Raw genomic sequence first — 19,350 nt, forward strand, 5'->3', positions numbered from 1 at the left:
TTCCTACCCTACCTGCACCTATTAAACCCCTATATTGTCTCACTAATGATTTGCTTCCAATGTACAGCAATTGTACCTTCTCTTTCTAATACAATTTTCAGCCAAGGTTTTCCGTGATAGGAAAACAGCTTTGACAATCTTCCTTTTTGTTTACTGAACCCTTCCAATTCCCAATGCATCTTTTTTTCCCCACAAAACTAGTGCGATCATGAAGTTGAACACATCACTTTTCATACATAACCCCAATGTCTCAGCTTCCTTCGGTGTTTGTATACAGTGTCACTGTGTAACTTGTTGAATGTTAATTATAATATTTTATGTACATATTGGAGCACTGTATTGATAATGGGGTATTGTCTATATTTTCACACATTTTTTAATGGACCAACGGTGTGCAGTCTCTTAACACATATATGGGGAATCAATGAGAAAATTGCACATTTGAAACTAAAATATTTGATTTGGAAAATTATGCAAATGTTGTCATTTTGACCAATTTGAAGTATCCTTGCACCCTAAGCAGGCAATATACTAATATAATAAGTCAATTACAGTAACGTTGGGTTTGTCAGGACTTGTCCAATCAGCATAGGGAACTGTAACATGTGACGGTGCATCAGAATGTATGTAGATGGTGGTGGATATATGTAGATGTACCTAAATATGTGTGGAAACAGGTAGATATACATAGATTTGCATGGCTGGATGTGAATGCATGTAGATGTGTGTGGATGTGTGCCGATTCATGGGGATGTGTATTGGTGAGTGTCTCTGCACATGGATGTGTGTGTTTGCATGTAGATATCTGTGTATGCATGTGGATGTGTACGTAGATGGGTGTGGATGCATGTAGGTGGGTATGAATGTATGTAGATGTATCTACACATGTGTGAATGCATGCAGACTACATGTATGAAGATATATGTTTGAATGGGTGTGGATGCACATAGATACATGTGGATATGTGTTGATTTGTGGGGATGTATTGGTGAGTGTCTCTGTATGTGAATGTGTGCATATGCATGTGAATGTATGCGTATGTATGGGAATAACAAACAACACGGACACCCGTGAAAAAGTGATGAAACACAAAAAACTTAAGAAAAAACTTTAACTTAACTGATAGGTACACGGCCTCCCAAGGTTATCTCCCAGCTGATAACCAGGTTACAGGACTATATAGTTGATGGGATATGTATGTATGGGAATGTGTGCATATGTATGGGAATGTGTGTGGATGCATGAGGAAACAGCTAAGCATGGTAGTGCACTGTGCAATGATTACTTATGATCAAATGACTTTCAATAATTTCAATCCCAGACCATGCTGCCAACCAAGTCATTTCAGGACTACATTGCCTATGATTCTCAGCCAGCTTTTAGTATAGTATAAGACTGCTGGAAAACGATGCTCAGTAATATAAACGTTCATCTCCTACAGGACTTCCTGAATCACAGAGGATCCAACTATTTTTTATTTATTTATTACTGGTATTTATAAAGCACCAACAGATTCCGCAGCGCTGTACAATTAGTGGACAACATACAATATACACACACAAATACAAAAGGTAGAGAGGACCCTGCCCGTAAGCTGAAATCTATCCATTTAAGCTCTTTTATAGAAAGTGCATAGGTAGATAGCCCGTGAGCTTACAATCTAAAGGATACCATGGGGATTTGAGACAAGAGGTAGCAGGGGAAATTTGGGAGTGATGGCTAAATAACTATTCCCCTTTGTCAGTCTGCACGCAGTGATGAAGAGTGTTTTACTGAGACTGGTGATTGATATCTGCACGCAATGAGTGGCCAAGGTGTTCTGGCTTACTCCGATGCTGTGTTCATTGCCACCCTGTGCAGCATGCCCCGTGTGTATCACTGTGCAGAAGGAGCGCTAATTGTAGACACCACGGCTGACTTAGCCTCTATTCCCAGATCATATTTATATTTAATGCAGCCCTCTAGATATTTCCTGCAGATAACAGGAAATTGCTGATCTGTCTCTGGGAAGAAAGGGAATTTTCGGCACCTGGGATGGCTGATCACGGAAGCGGGCGTGGGTGACCACTGTGCCCCAGGGAGATTTTAGTCATGCACAAGGTAGCTCGTGGAAAAAAAAATCACACAAATTCTAGGCATAAATCTTACATTTTGACTATTACACTGCTAACAAGGAGGCCTTATTGTGAACAATTTGGACATTTAAAAATAAATAACATGTTTCTTATCCTCAACTTCTAAATGGTTTTGGAATGCCCCCAGGCAGGATCCCTACATGCTGGCAACCTTTTAACCCCCCCGTACCCTCCTTGCTCTATAAATCCACATATAAACACCAGCTTTTAAATCCGGTTGCAATAAGGCAGAGCAGTGGGTATGAGAGCGCGTTCGAGCTCCCGGCAGACTGCCTGTGTCTGCCTTCCCCACTCATTGCTAATGTGATTTAACATCTGCCTAGCCAACCAAAAACATTAATAATTAACCCTTTCCCTGTTAAAAAGAGCTGCGGTTGCTGGCCGCTTGCAGGGCTGAGCTCTGCTGTTATCAGTATATAAAGGCGCATGCCAGTCTTTACCACTTCTCCTTCAAATTTCAGGATGCCATTTAACCCCCTCACTGCCATTGGCATTGCCAATCCCATGGTGATGCCACGGGATTGGCAATGCCAGTTATCTTAACCCACAGGCACGCAGAGCAGTTTTAATTAGGATATGCGTCCAGGGGTCATTTTTCCATAAAAAGTCAACATTTATAAAATGCTGAATCATAAATACTATTGTTTAATTGCCAGCAATATTCTTTACATAATGTAGGAATCTCAATGGGATATAAAAATATAAAGGGACAAATTGGTTAGGAAGTTCTGACTATAGGTGTGTTGGACAATTTTTAAAAACTAGAAATTTGTTCTTAATTTCACAAATCGTTTTCCAGTGACTGCAATTTGGTGTTTAGCGAATAAGCCCCGCTGTGTTGAAGTGGTATGGTCATATCAGCGTCCAATCGCGTCAGTCCTTACAGCCTTCCGATAGACACGATTTAGACCATCACATTGCATTCAGGAAAATCTCATCAACCTACTGAGTGTGAATAACAGGAGAACCGTGAAAACGCACTAACAGTGGGAATAATGACTAAATCAATCTGAATTGGTCAATAAATGATTGTGTTACATTGCTGGTCATGACTCAAAGGGATTTATGTATGTGTTAACAAACCCCTCACTCTCCCCCCTCAAAAAAAGGTGTTTACAGTCAGGTTTTTGTATTGAGAATTCACGTCATTGAAAGAATTATCGTTTAGCCCACAATTCATCAAAAACCTGTATTTTTATATTTCCTCATTCAAAACCTTCATCAAGCTTCATATCCATTTGTTTTTCCTAAATCAGTTGGACAGTTAACCAAATTATAGTTTTTGGAAGGTCGTCTTCCAAAGAAAAATTAGTGGCGTTTTTTTAAGTTTTACATTTCCTGTTTGGCTATTCCGGCCTAAAAAATTGAGTGCATTTTGAATTCAATTGAGTTTCTTGGGATTGTTCACTAAAATAGTGAAAATATATATTTTTTTACGTTTTTTATTATTTTTCTAACAAAGTCATATGGAACCGTCTGTTTAGGGACAAAATAAAGTGATTGCAAATGCTCTCAAACTTTCAGAACTATTCACTAAAGCACCTGAACTGTAACAAAAGAAGATATCAGAATGGAAACATTTAGAAAAAAATAATGTCACGCTAAGATCAGATAATTTAGCGAAAATATTGCCAGATTTTATTTTGTTTAGTGTATAAACTCCTGTATATGGATCCCCGCATTGTAGGAGCAATACGATGCATGCGCACACTTATAACATATAGCTGTATGCCAATAGCATGAATCTTCCGGGAATGATTCCCATATTTTTCCTATATGTATTAGGAAACATTAAGTGACAATGCCTGATAAACTATGGAAACATGTCTCTTTGGAACTATGGAAAAGCATGTATAATTAATAAGGTGGATACTAAGTGTGCTACATAATTTATACTATATTTATTGATTTTAAGATCAGGGAGATGTGTATCAAGGGTCTATACGATATCAGAAGCATATTAGAAGTTATCCACTCCGCAAGTACGATTAAGGCTCTGTGTTATTTGAGTTCATTAAGGTTTGTGCAATATGAGTACGTAAAGGTTCATTGTAATTTGAGTTCACAAAGACTCCATGTAATGTGAGTTCACCAAGACTCCATGTAATGTGAGTTCACCAAGGCTCCATGAAATGTGAGTTCACTAAGATTCATGTAAAGTCAGTTCATTAGGGCTCTGTGAGTGCGGCATCTGGAGTCAAGCTGGAGTTCCTGAGGAGGAGATCTGGAACAGATAAGCATGACAGTACCCCCTCGAGAATTACCCACAGGGCAGTAGGCAGAAGGCATGTGGAAAAAAACGTACATGGAATCTACCGAGCAGGCGCATATGTGAACATCTGAAGCAGAAACCCACAAGCATTTCTCTGGACCATAACCTTTCCAGTGTATAAAACACTGTAAACCACAATGCGAATGCCTGGAATCAATGATAGTTTGTACTTCAAACTCTCCCTGTCCATCTGCAGAGACAGGATGAGGTTTGAGAATATGTTTTGTGTATCTCTTACAAATTTGCAGTTATAGATCGGAGAAATAGAAACTATTAGGGTTACGGAATGAATCAGGGAGGTCCAACGTATACTAAATAGGTTTTACACATGAGAATCCTATAATGACCAATATATTTTGGAGCAAACTTCATAGAGGGAACGAAGATGAATGTTATGTTTCTACAACCACAACAGCAGAAACAGGCCAACAAAGTTTATCTGCAGAGGACGTTTGGGATAGGGCTGTTTTGCAGAGGTTAATTTCTTGAGAGGTTTGTAATGAGCCATTTGAAAATTGATCCACAACTAGTAGTAGTCCTCTCCAGGCACAAGTGGCGGGGTTGGTTCCGCCACAGGCGTTTTGCATCGGCTCTGTATGACAGGTTCATATGCTCTGTTATAACCAGTACAGGGTTTTAGTACCCTCAAAGTCGTGTCGCCATTCTTTAAAAGCAAAGACAATAGCTAGAAGATCTCTATTACTTATGTCATAATTCTTTTCAGGGTGACACCTTTTAAAATAGAAATGAGTGTAGCGGTTGGGCAGGAGACGTTCTTTGTGACAATACCACTCCAATTCCAGATTACAATGTGTCACCTCCAATATAAATGGTATGGTAACATCAGGATGGATCAACATTGGTGCAGTAGAGGTTGCTGACTTTAGTTTTTCTATAGCAGATCAAAATTCCATACAAGAGGATTAATTCCCATTTTTGTCATATTTATGAGGGGTGATATGATAAAAGAGAAATTTAGTATGGATTTCCTGTAATAGTTGGCAAATCCAATGAAACATTTAATAGCCTTCAAAACTTGAGATAGGGGCCATGTTAGAATGGCTTCCAACATGGAAAGATCCATAGTGAACTCTAATTACCTTGATTTAAAAATGATATAACCCAGAAATTGTAAATTAGATTGGTGGAATAAACATTTTTCCAATTTCCAAATCAAACTTTTTTGTAGAAGTTTGAATACCATTCTAACATGTTTGTAGTATGTTTCTAGATCTGGTGAATGTATAAGAAGGTCATCCAGATAGACAATAACACATAGAGGTAACATATCCAGTAAAATATCTTTGATAAGATCTTGGAAGAAGGTTGGAGCATTAAATACCCCAAAGAGCATCACCAAGTATTCGTAATGTCCGCTGCAAGTGTTAAAAACCATCTTTCAACCTTCTTCTTCACGTATTCTAACCAGGTTATAAGCACCTCTAAGGTCTAATTTAGTGAAAACCTTGGACCCCCTTGAGAGGATCAAACAACTCGTTTATAAGGGGAATAGGGTATACATTCCAGACAGTGATAAGATTTAAGTCCCCTATAATCAATACATGGCCTTAAATTATCTTTCCTTTTAGAAAGGAAGAAGAACTCTGTGCCAGCAGGCGATGAGGAAATATTAGTAATTATAGTGAATATTAGTGATTAGTGATATTGCAGAAGGTCTTGATGGTAAGGTATGTCTTTTTGCTGATGATACTAAGATATGTAACAGGGTTGATGTTCCAGGAGAGATAAGCCAAATGGCTAATGATTTAGGTAAACTAGAAAAATGGTCAGAGTTGTGGCAAATGACATTTAATGTGGATACGTGCAAGATAATGCATCTTGGACGTAAAAAAAGGGCAGAGTACAGAATATTTGATAAAGTCCTAACCTCAACATCTGAGGAAAGGGATTTAGGGGTGATTATCACCGATGACTTAAAGGTAGGCAGACAATGTAATAGAGCAGCAGGAAATGCTAGCAGAATGCTTGGTTGTATAGGGAGAGGTATTAGCAGTAGAAAGAGGGAAGTGCTCATGCCATTGTACAGAACACTGGTGAGACCTCACTTGGAGTATTGTACGCAGTACTGGAGACTGTATCTTCAGAAGGATATTGATACCTTAGAGAGAGTTCAGAGAAGGGCTACTAAACTGCTTCATGGATTGCAGGATAAAACTTACCAGGAAAGGTTAAAGGATCTTAACATGTATAGCTTGGAGGAAAGACGAGACAGGGGGGATATGATAGAAACATTTAAATACATAAAGGGAATCAACACAGTAAAGGAGGAGACTATATTTAAAAGAAGAGAATCTACCACAACAAGAGGGCATAGTCTTAAATTAGAGGGGCAAAGGTTTAAAAATAATATCAGGAAGTATTACTTTACTGAGAGGGTAGTGGATGCATGGAATAGCCTTCCAGCTGAAGTGGTAGAGGTTAACACAGTGAAGGCCTCCTGATTGGCCTTAAGTGTAAAAGTATTTTTCTAGCTAGGGTACTCTTTCCTAAGGAGACCGTTTTGTCCGCAGTAGAGATATAGGCCATCTCTCCTCCTGAGAGCCTTCTATGATTCAGATAGTTTAGTAACACCTAATTGCACACGTTCAGAAGGAGGTAATTTTAGGGCAGGACAATAAACCATTCTTTCTCTGTACGTCTTTCTCTGATACGATTATCTATATCGATGCAGTAGTCTATCACGTCATTCAAATCCATAGATAGTTCCTTAGCAGCTATCTAATCTACTATGCTGTCTGCTAAATCCGCCTGAAAGGCTGTAACTAATGAGCTGTGTGTCCACAAATCAGACACTAGAGTTCTGAGATCAGTAGCACAGTGAGTCACAGTATGAGAAGAACCCTGCCTAATGCTCATAGGGGGGCCCAGCATATTGGGCACGACCATGACAATAAAAAGTTATTTTAAAAGTGGCTACAAACGGGGGCGGAGCCTGCGCCTGAACCGGAGCGGACGCAAATAACATCAGCTCCGATAAAATACTCGGCAAATACCCCAAAATACCCCCAAAAAACCCACTCAAGCAGGCGGAACACCCACAAGCACCGAGGGCGCAACCCCGACACGCCACATGCCGTTCTTCCAAGCGGCCAAGGCGCCACGGAAGAAACGGAAAACCGGGGCCTACTACACCACCCAAGGCCTGGACCTGGCAGCACTGTTCGGCGCATACTCACCGCCGGGTGCGATAGGAGACAGGCCGACACCTCAGGTCGCAACAGCCGCCGAGATGGGACGCAGGTCCCAAAAATCGCCCCCACACACACCATCAGGGGCGCAGAATATTGGAGATATGCTCCAGAGGCAGCCTCTACCAAAAATGGCGCCGTCTGGGAGCAACAGGGCCGTGGATGCACAGGAGATTCCTCCACTGAGCGAGACCAACACACAGCCTGCCCAGCCACATGCAGGGCACACCACACAGGCTACACAAGAGGGATCAGCCCCAGTCACCCAGAGGGATTTTCAAAACTTGGTGGGAGAAATTAAAACCCTGCTGGCGGCTAATGTGGCAGTTATAAAGGCAGACCTGCAGAGGGTCAATGACAAAGTGAGAACAGCAGAGGGAGACATTGCAGACCTCAAACAAGGTATGACCACAGTACAGGAAGCCATCCAACAACTACAAACCACGCAACAATCACTCTTAATACACCAAGCCACGCTAGACGACAGATCAAGGAAAAACCATCTTAAGATAAGGGGCATCCCAGACACGGTAACCCCAGAGGAACTCCCACACTATGTGAGGCGATTGGTGGCTACCATCCTGCCAGCTGCACATGCCAAAAAAGTCTCCCTGGACGGGACCTACCGCCTGCCTAAGTCCAGCAAGGCCCCAGCAACAGCCGTACAGGACGCCATAGTGAGATGCTCACACTCCCACGACAAAATCTCCATCTGGTCGGCGGTGCGGGGTAAGACGCCGCTCATCTTTGAAGGCGCTAGCCTCACCTTCTATCAGGACCTCACGAGGTCCACCCTGCAGTGGCGGAGATCTCTACAACCACTCACAAGCCAGCTAAGAGCAGCCGGTATTAAATATCGCTGGATGTCCCCAAGACTACTAGTGGTGGACCATGAAGGAACGTTACACAAGCTTTCGTCGCTGGCAGACGCCCCGACCCTCCTCACGGCACTGGGCATACCACCCCAGACGATAACCACCGACAGACGGACAAACTCACAGAGCTGGAATCCCTCCCAAGTTGCCCAGTTTGTTCCAGGTGCCAACCCGGCCACTCACCCAGGGACTTGAACCCTTAAGAGACTACACCTGCTCGCAATGTGTTATGCCAGAGCCTGTTATAAGTAGTTTGTAGATATTACGTAGATGTTACATAGGTGTTACAGCACTACACACACGACAGCCCCCTCAAAGGGAACCTTCCACTCCTTGACCCACAACACCTGGAAACATGGCAAGAGACCGTCTCCACACGGGCCAGCCCTCTCCCCCCCCCGCTACCCCCTTGGTAAGGGGTATTACCTATGGCGGGCCAGTTCACCCACCTTCATTACATGCCACGATACGATAGCTCCAAAACGAACAGCCCGACCCGACACATCCACACTACCAATCCAGACAAATCACTGCACAATCTCAGAATACACACTCGCAACCACTCCTATAACCCATCCCAGCTACACCACAACATACACAATCAACCAATTAAAAAGTGCAAAACAATTATCGTAATGACTGACTTTAACCATACAAATGCTATATGTTGTTCAAATCCCGCTGCAGCTGTTGGGGCAAAGCGGAGAAACATGTTAGATGTTACCTTCAATATGCACGAAAAAAAATAAAGAATTTAAAAAAAAAAAAAAAGTGGCTACAAACTCGGAGTAGTTATGTACAATCAGTAAATTCAATTCCCAAAGGGGATTGGCGAGTTAGCTTAAACCCTCAATAACTACAGGGTTAGTTACTAACGTGAGAGTTCAAAGTGCGTTCAGAGTGAATTTCACATTTAAGGCCAAAGTAACAGGAATAGAAAAATAAGAAAATTGTTTTAATTCAGCTTTTTTGGCCTTTAATTTAAAATTGACTTTGAATTCACATTGAATGGATAACCATGCAAGCGTAGTTATCACCATGCGCATAGAATTGTCCTATTGTACATGATTGTATTTCCTGATTCCTTCTTAATACAAAACTCTGTGGAAGGAGAGAGAGAGAGAAGCAGCCATACTTAAAGGCACCAACACTTATATTCCAGAACAAGGAGCTACACGGGGTCTACTGAGTGTGGGCTAGATTCTGTTAACACAGAGACGCTTTCCACTGCTTATTGAATTTCCCATAGACTTCAAAAGAGGAGAATTGCTATTCAACAATCAGAGTTAATTATCTATCTGGTATCTAAACCCAGCCATGCAAGGGGCCATATACGTGAAATCTTGCTTAAACTGCATTGCTCTTTGTTTTATTTTTTTAAGTCTTCCAAGTTTGGTGAATGCACACCCTACCACCAGAATGCACACTCTACCACCAGAATGCACACTCTACCACCAGAATGCACACTCTACCACCAGAATGCACACTCTACCGCCAGAATGCACACTCTACCGCCAGAATGCACACTCTACCGCCAGAATGCACACTCTACCGCCAGAATGCACACTCTACCGCCAGAATGCACACTCTACCGCCAGAATGCACACTCTACCGCCAGAATGTACACTCTACCGCCAGAATGCACACTCTACCGCCAGAATGCACACTCTACCGCCAGAATGCACACCCTACCGCCAGAATGCACACTCTACCACCAGAATGCACACTCTACCGCCAGAATGTACACTCTACAGCCAGAATGCACACCCTACCGTCAGAATGTACACTCTACCGCCAGAATGCACACTCTACTGCCAGAATGCACACTCTACCGCCAGAATGCACACTCTACCGCCAGAATGCACACTCTACCGCCAGAATGCACACTCTACCGCCAGAATGCACACTCTACCGCCAGAATGCACACCCTACCGCCAGAATGCACACTCTACCACCAGAATGCACACTCTACCGCCAGAATGTACACTCTACAGCCAGAATGCACACCCTACCGCCAGAATGCACACTCTACCGCCAGAATGTACACTCTACCGCCAGAATGCACACTCTACCGCCAGAATGCACACTCTACCGCCAGAATGCACACTCTACCACCAGAATGTACACTCTACCGCCAGAATGCACACTCTACCGCCAGAATGTACACTCTACAGCCAGAATGCACACTCTACCGCCAGAATGCACACTCTACCGCCAGAATGCACACTCTACCGCCAGAATGTACACTCTACAGCCAGAATGCACACCCTACCGCCAGAATGCACACTCTACCGCCAGAATGTACACTCTACCGCCAGAATGCACACTCTACCACCAGAATGCACACTCTACCACCAGAATGTACACTCTACCGCCAGAATGCACACTCTACCACCCGTAGTCCCTGTTTCTCTGAAATGACAAGACGCACAGAGCATTTCCCTTTGTGGACCGTGGCTATTGACCTATCGTACGGACCATGCATATTATTAACATGTCTGTATGGACCGTGACTATATTATATCATATCGTGCTCATAGTATGTGGATCAAGGAATACCGGACATACAAGCTATGTTAGGTCACATAGTGTTATTGCCTAAAATTATCAGGTGTTCCAAGTAAATGGAATTGTTTGCAATATTTGAAATTTAAAATTCCTCATGAATATAAACACTTTATTCCGTGACCACAGCAATTTCAATACACCTACTGATTCAGATGTAAGAAAACTATAACAACACGAAGAGTCGAGACGTTATGATCCGGATTAAATATGTTGGATGAGATAATTAATTTGAACATGACAAATCTGGTTTAATGGATAAACTGGAGTTCAACCAGAAGACTTTTTCTTTAGAAAAAAAAAGCTGAGAATTTTTTTTTTTAATTTCACATAAAAAAGTAGTAAATATGTGGAATAGCATGCCAACGGAGGTGGTAAGGGTTGGGGGTGGCTAGGAAAATTGGAAAAGTAGTTGGAATAATTGGATCATATCTGCTCTGACAATGTTTCTATATTCCCACTGGACGTAAATACTGTGCCGTTCCTTCCATACCGACCTAGTTAAGGAGGAACAGATTATTCTGGTTTCAATGCAAATGATATTTTCTTGGCTCCTGGTTTCAGCGACTCTTCTAACATATCCGTCTCTATAAATGAAGGTGTGGATGTGTGCAGATGTGAAGTGATGTGTTTTGATCTCTGGTTATTATTCACTTGTGGCAACCTGTGAGCCTCAGTGGCTCTCGCACACACTGTGTAAGGCTGAGAGTGTGCGTGCCAGTGTAGGATGGATGTATTGGGCTCAGAGGTTGTTTCAGTGTGTGTATATATAATAAGTGCGTGTGCTGGTGCCTGCAGCCTGTTTTACATCACTATGTATAATAGATGTGTGCTTCATTCTCTCGCTCGGCTGAATTCAGCTGCTAAGCTCTTTTCTACAGAATGAAATTCCCACAGCCGGCGCATGCCCTCCCTTTGTAATGCTAGCGAGGAGCGCACAGCACAGAGGCTATATATTTAACACTTTGGGGATTATTCACTAAACAGCAAATTTAGGCAATAAATTCCAACTTGGCTATATTTGTAGCTTGGTTATTTTAGCCCACATATTGATAATCGGTTTTCAATTCACCATTTATTGAATAAAACCTTTTAAATCACAGACCCCCGTGAGCATAGAAAGACGTTATCTCACATCCCATGCAAAGAGAGATACAGTCAGATCAGTCTGGTCATTCAGTGAGTAAACATGGCTGTATATAAATTATCGTGGCAGATGGCAGGACCCCCATGTTGCCACTAGTCCAAGTTCAGAGCCTAGGTGTATCTTATGACATTGTCACATTGTATCAGAAGGACTGTGTTCGCGTGTTCCAACGCCATTTATTCCGGTATTGTTTCAGAGTTTTTTTTCGGCACTGTAAGGTTAGGGGGCAGAATTAGAGATTAGGGTTAGGAGTCAGGATTTAGGTTAACGGATTAAGGTTAGGGTTAAAGGAGTACTCCAGCCTCCATGACCACTTCAGTAATTTGAAACAGTGCTTGAAACAGTGCACATACTGCAATATTTGCAATTGTGTGCCGGGGTTGCACCCCCAGCACACGTCACATTAGCAGCTCAGAACTCTAAAATATGTCTGTCAACAGTCCCACCTCTCTCTGTTGAATATTGTAGGGTTTTTTTTCAGTCTAAAATCCCTCCCTTCTCTTCCTCTGCTTGCTGGTGGAGCATGCACAAAATGGTCCGATCATGGGATTCTCTATGAAAAGCCTGTGATTTGACTGGACGCGAGCCCAGTGACATTAGAAAGGGAGAGGTAGGGCAGCGCAGTTTTTGCAGGGTGTTCTGTAATTTTGTTGGGGGGGGGGGGGGGGGGGGAGGGGAAGGGCAGGGGAATGACACCGTCTACGTAGTGTCCAATAGGACATATTACACCAGGAAGGTCCCTCCTTCTCAAATGGGTTATAGTAAACCTTTAAGGGTAAGGATTAATGGTTATAGACTAATCTTATTGGTTTCAGGTTAGGAGATGGTGTTAAGGCTTACAGGATAGGGTTAAAAATCATGGTAATGAATTAAGAATTATTAGGTTTAGGGTTAATATCTATGATGTAGTCTGCAAGGTATAGGGATTAAGTATTTGGGGATAAGAATTACGTATTTGGGGTTAGGTGTTATAAAATATGGGAGGTCAGGGATTAGGAACTGAGTGTCACGTATTCATCCGCTTATACAAATGTGATTAATGACATTTACTGTCCACACAGGAAAAGTTGTGCCGAGCAGCAACCTAATCCACAGAAGGGTTAATGCTGAGCAGCAATTATGCAAATGAAACCTGGTAACGGACTTTGGGGTCAAAGGCCGGTTACAGCCTATCAGATCTAGAGGAGGGGTATTTAGGCCCAGTTCTCATCCTGCTCAGTGCCCTGTCGTGGTTTCCCTTGTGGTTGTCCGAGAGTGCGTTCCTGTTATTAGTTTTCTACCTGGTTTTTGACTTTGGCTTTGTTTATTGACTTCCTGTATTCTGGTATCCTGACTCCTGGCTTTCCTCATCGCTGTGTCCCTTTCTGTGTTCCCTGACCTCGGCTAGTATTTTGACTATTCTATGTACGTTAAATCCGGCCATTCTAAGGACCGGTAATACGTTACTTATTTGTCATCCGTGCTATACAGTTCTACGTGCTGGATCAAACAGTAATCCTGACACTGAGGGGCCAAGGACTAGGATTTGGGGTTAGAACTGGTTAACTGAATCATGTTTTGAAGACCCTGGGGAGGAGTTACTGTAGGGACGAGTTATTGTGCATGGGAGACGAGATTCCTGTCCCTGGCCAGCTGCTCGCCCTGTGTCTGAGCTCACCTGACGTAAACTCGCCCAGTGTGCCAATCTCGATGCAACGATATTTACTAATGTTCTAATTCTCTAATGTTATTCTTAATAGAAAACGACACAGAAACAATAGTGTATCCAGTTGATCCCACTTTGGTTAACCCCTTAAGAACCAATGTGATAGTGACAATCAGTTCCTATTCCAAAATAGACTGTCTCCTCATATAACAACAGGAGGGTTCTATAAAATATAAAATAAAAAAGATTTTCTGTGCTATATAGTGACCAGACAGTGATAATTCTAAAGTGAGCTTTTACCCGTAAGGGGTTAAATTTCGCCGGCTGTAGATTGATATCTTGCCTTGTGCCAGGGAATGATTAAGTTCCAGCTCCCCCCCCCCCCCCCCTCTTCCAGGCACAATCTTCTCATATCTGCTCCCTCATTCCTGTAACTAATCGATTATTAATCCTATTTAAGAGCAACACTTAGTTGCCAGCCCTTGCTAGGAGCACACGCTAGCAACAACCCACTGATTAATTACTCAGTAGATGTGAATTCTCACTCATTGTCAGCCAGTCTCACTGCTACTCAGACAGTGTGAGCCTGGCACCCCAGAATCTGGACTACATTGCCAAACGATGGCAAAGAATGAAGGATAGGAATTATAGTCCACTAACGGTTGAGGGTCCTGAAACTGACTCCATCAAAAAAAAGCAATAATCTTATAGAATTCAAGCTGAAAGTGAACAAATGTCAAAATATCTTTGCAGCCCCTACTATTTATTATCTCAGTAACCCCAAAGGGAGCGGGATCTCTGCAAGTGTCTCCTGTATGGCTGCGCCAGTAAGGACAACAGGATATGATGTCCCACCCCAATGTTCTCTCTAACAGTTAAGGAATCAAACAGGTAAATATGTATAATTGGGGGCACAGACCTCTCTGCATCCTTAAAGGGACACTATAGTCACCAATACAACTTTAGCCTAATGAAGCAGTTTTGATGTATAGATCATGCCCCTGCAATCTCACTGCTCAATTATCCGCCATTTAGGAGTTAAATCACTATAGTTTCTGTTTATGCAGCCCTAAACACACCACCCATGGCTGTGACTGACACAGCCTGCCTGAAAACAAAATGGTTTAATTTTCAATCAGATGTTTTGGGCATAGGACCATGTGCATGGTCAGTCAAATAATTGACTTCAATAGAAATCTTGAACCCCTGAACCACTCTGGGTGATTTTTGGATATGCTGGTCACCTAGATCGGGACTATCAGGGGATGTAACTTTTGTGGGGGTTTCATGTGTTTTGAAGGTACTTTTGGGGTGTTTGTAAATTGTATGTTTTTCTGTCCCTGGAGATAATTGAGTTTGTAAAGTTCCTGACTTGATTATCTCCAAGGCACAGGGGAGGGATAACCTGTTGTGTGTGGGAGTGCCATGGGCTTGTTTTCTGTGTCCTTGTGCTGCACAAAAGCAGTCCATTGAGCCTAGATTAAACAGATCATCTTACTCCTTCATGAAGTCTAGGCTCATGTTTGGAGGATTGGGAGCTATATTCACACTTATAATCACTACAGCGCTTGGAACTTGGGAGATTCTTCTCGGATGTAGTCAGCTGGAGTACTGGGATCCGTTACAATGACCTTTTACAGGACGTGTTTAGTAAGGCTGTGCAGGTCACATGCAGGGAGGTGTGACTAGGATTTGCATGAACAAAGTGATGTAACTCCTAAATGGCAGAGAATTGAGCAGTGATACTAGTGGGGTGTGATCTATACATCGAAAATACTTTATTAAGCTATAGATGTTTTGGTGACCTTAGTGTCCATTTAAAGTAAAATGCCAAATAATGTGGTGACTGGGGAATGATGCACAGAGACACCTAGGTCCTGAGTATAACTGTTTCAGGAATCCAACAGGTAGAGCATCAGCTGGAAATGTCACAAAAGGACAGGATAGCAAGACAGGCTCAGAAAGATGTATCACCGATCTTTATATTGACCAAACTGAACAATCTGTCTCCATGGAGCTAAACAAAAAGGAGTCGATATACCGACACAATGTAGTCCAAATATCACGCTGAGGTGCTAGTACTGGAGATGAGCAAGTGAAAAACTAGGAGTGGGACAAAGAACATCGACAATAAACAGCTAATATCACGCCAAGAACCACGTGATAGATTGTCAGAAATACACAAAGGGTACAAAGCTCTGTCCTGTGCAGGATCTCAGAGTTAGTATAGAAGGCCTCGCAGTAAGTATGGTGGGCCCGCACTAAGCATGGTGGGCCCTGCAGTAAGTGTGGAGGGCCTTGCAGTAAGTATGGTGGGTCCCGCAGTAAATATGGTGGGTCTCGCAATAAGTATGGTGGGTCCCGCAGTAAGTACGGTGGATCCTGCAGTAAGTACGGTGGATCCTGCAGTAAGTACGGTGGATCCTGCAGTAAGTACGGTGGATCCTGCAGTAAGTACGGTGGATCCTGCAGTAAGTACGGTGGATCCTGCAGTAAGTACGGTGGATCCTGCAGTAAGTACGGTGGATCCTGCAGTAAGTACGGTGGATCCTGCAGTAAGTACGGTGGATCCTGCAGTAAGTACGGTGGATCCTGCAGTAAGTACGGTGGGTTTTGCAGTAAGTATGGTGGGTCCCGCAGCAAGTACTGTGGGCATTGCAATAAGCATGGTGGGTTGCCCAGCAAGTCTGGAGGGTCCCGCAGTAAATATGGAGGGTCCCGCAGTAAATATGGAGGGTCCCGCAGTAAATATGGAGGGTCCCGCAGTAAATATGGAGGGTCCCGCAGTAAATATGGAGGGTCCCGCAGTAAATATGGAGGGTCCCGCAGTAAATATGGAGGGTCCCGCAGTAAGTGTGGAGGATTCTGCAGTAAGTATGTAGTGTCCCGCAGTAAGTATGTAGGGTCCTACAGTAACTATAGAGGGTCCCGCAGTAAGTTTGGAGGGTCCCGCAGTAAATATGTAGGGTCCCGCAGTAAGTATGTAGGATCCCGCAGTAAGTGTGGATGATTCCGAAGTAAGTATGGGAGTCCCGCAGTAAATATGGAGGGTCTCACAGTAAGTGTGAAGGATTCTGCATTAGTTATGGAGGGTCCCCTAGTAAATATAGAGGGTCTCAGTCAGCTTCTTTTTTCTTGCAATAACTGGTCATGGTAACTCCAAGTGTTACTGTGTGCAATGTAATTAAACTGTATTAAGTGCAAAGCCCTGAAATCTCTGTAATTAAAATGTAATAAATTACTGAGTGCATTAGCTGCTGCTGTGTCCATAAATATCCCAACGCATGACACAGTATTCAGAGATGGATAGCAGAGGCTTCAGATTGTCCGTTGAGCTATTTTTGGCTAAAATCTCCTGCTGGTGAAATGATAGATTTCATCTGAAAACAACCCAAACAGCTGTTTAGGAGTTTATAAAAAATTAGCCTTAAATAGCACTGCGCGCCCAAAATATTTAACTAGACATCTGCACTCAACTTCTAGGAAATCCCACCGAAACAACGTCACGCGTACATGATAAAAGCCCATAAATCTGCAAGACTGTCACGCATAGACATCACGCTGCATCCAGCAGGTAAATGTTATATATAGGATAAGTCTGTTTAGATGCATCTTAGAAACACCCTGTGCAAAGTTTATATAAAATATATAATAGTTATAGCCTGATCTATCATCTGTTAGCATCAATACAATACTTGGATGTCTGTAGTCGTCAGCCAGTGATATTGGAACAATAATGCTGCATGCTGTAGTGGTTATGGTGCCAGGAGTATTTTGCCTCCTCCTATCAGAAGTAGTCCAACAGTTTAAGAAATTATGGACTTCTTACCGGGGTCTGCCGTTCGCTGCTCCCTGCCTCCACTACTTCTGACCGAGAACTGAAGCTTCAGTTTGTTCTCCTGAGCTAAATCCGCAGCACAGGGCTATCTCATTGGCGGTAAATGTCAGCTGATCACTCTCTGCCAAAAAGCTAAGCCCTTACTGCCAGGCTTAGCTCGGACAGAGAGCTTTCGGGTCTCTGTCGACAGTAGTGGAGGTGTGGAGCGGTGCCCGGCGGACTCCAGGTAAGATTTCAAACTGTTTTGGAAAAGTTTGGTGCAACCGTTTAGCAGGCTGTAGTGGTTGTGGTTCCTGGAGTGTTCTTTTAACCTCATGATATGGGGCTATCAAACTTGACATAGTGAGATTGAGAAGTAAAGTGGGAGTTTGGCCAGGTTTTAATCAATAACATATTCAGACTTCACCATCATTACCGACAATAAAATGGTTAGTGAAATTGCATTACGATCGCTTGGATAACTGTCCATTGATTACAGCCAGTAGTCAGAAAACGTTTTCCTGGATTAACAAATACAGGAAGCGGAATGGGTTGAACGTTACGTACTATGTGTCCTTTTTCTGTTTTTTGGGAACTATGAGTAGTTTGTTCTAGTAGGTGAGCTGATAGATGTATTAATATGAGCAGTGCTCCTCAACCCTCTCCCAAAGGCAAACCTAACAGTCCAGGATTTAGGGATTACCCAGGTGTACCTAAGGTGTTTAAAAAAATAAATAAAAATACCTTAGACTCCAAGGTGTTTTTTTCTAAACACCTTAAACACACCTGGGTAATTCCTAAATCCTGGACTGTTAGGTGTGCCTTGAGGAGAGGGTTGAGGAGCACTGAAGATGAGTACCTAGTCTGTTTAGGCTGGTTTGGAAGCCGGTTTTAGGGAGGTTCACATGTTTACAATATATCCCTACCAGTGAACACCTTGAAATGAGACAGTCTGCCATCAGGTATGTGAAGGTAAGTGTAATGTGTTGCATTGGTTGAGCTGTAAATTTAATTTCATAGATTCCAAAGGTCACAAGCTCTCAGGCAAAGAATCAAATTCGATGGGGGCAATGCGGCCATAAACACAGGGGTCAGATGATGGTTTGGATCCAAGTTGAAACCTGTGAGTTTATCCAAACCTCCTCTATTGACACTGTTGTAGAAGATGACCTCAATGTTTCAGTACTTTTCCCTGCGAGGGTGCCCGTAGGCTGTGACTCTCTCGCCCAGAGCAGGGTGTCCTACACTCTTTATAGGGTGAAACACTGTGAAACTAGCGATCGAATGAAAACCGAGACGCAGGTTGCGGACGTTTGATAGATTTAATCCTTTGAATGCCAGAGGAACGAGCAATGCATTTTGTACATTATGTAAACGATCGCAGCCCTGACTAAAATTCATGGTAGAATAGTGCTGGTCACGCCTTGCTGCCAAGCGGGAGAGCGGGTTAACTAACTGGGCTCTCGTATAAATAATTCCGTAGCTGGCAGAGATAGGAGACAATATTTTTACCTTCCACCGAATATAACTCACGCACAAAACACAGCCTAACTCCTTCACTCTGCAGCCCACACTCCCCCTCATCCGCACACGTTCTGCTACCAGCGCACCCCTTCTGTTCTGTTGACACAGTACTTTGCTCCTTAACCCTTTGAGCACCTGAGAGGTGTGCAATTTATGTCAAA

The 19,350-nt window shown here is 43.0% G+C and overlaps 1 protein-coding gene across 1 annotated transcript in view; it reads right to left on the reverse strand.

The window, feature by feature from the left end:
- The window catches only part of CACNA1B (calcium voltage-gated channel subunit alpha1 B), a 283,004-nt gene that overhangs the window by 126,860 nt on the left and 136,794 nt on the right, over positions 1 to 19,350 (reverse strand). The gene's annotated exons all lie outside the window — the stretch shown is intronic.

The sequence above is a fragment of the Pelobates fuscus genome, chromosome 9, assembly GCF_036172605.1.
Source record: "Pelobates fuscus isolate aPelFus1 chromosome 9, aPelFus1.pri, whole genome shotgun sequence".
Lineage (NCBI taxonomy): Eukaryota > Metazoa > Chordata > Amphibia > Anura > Pelobatidae > Pelobates > Pelobates fuscus.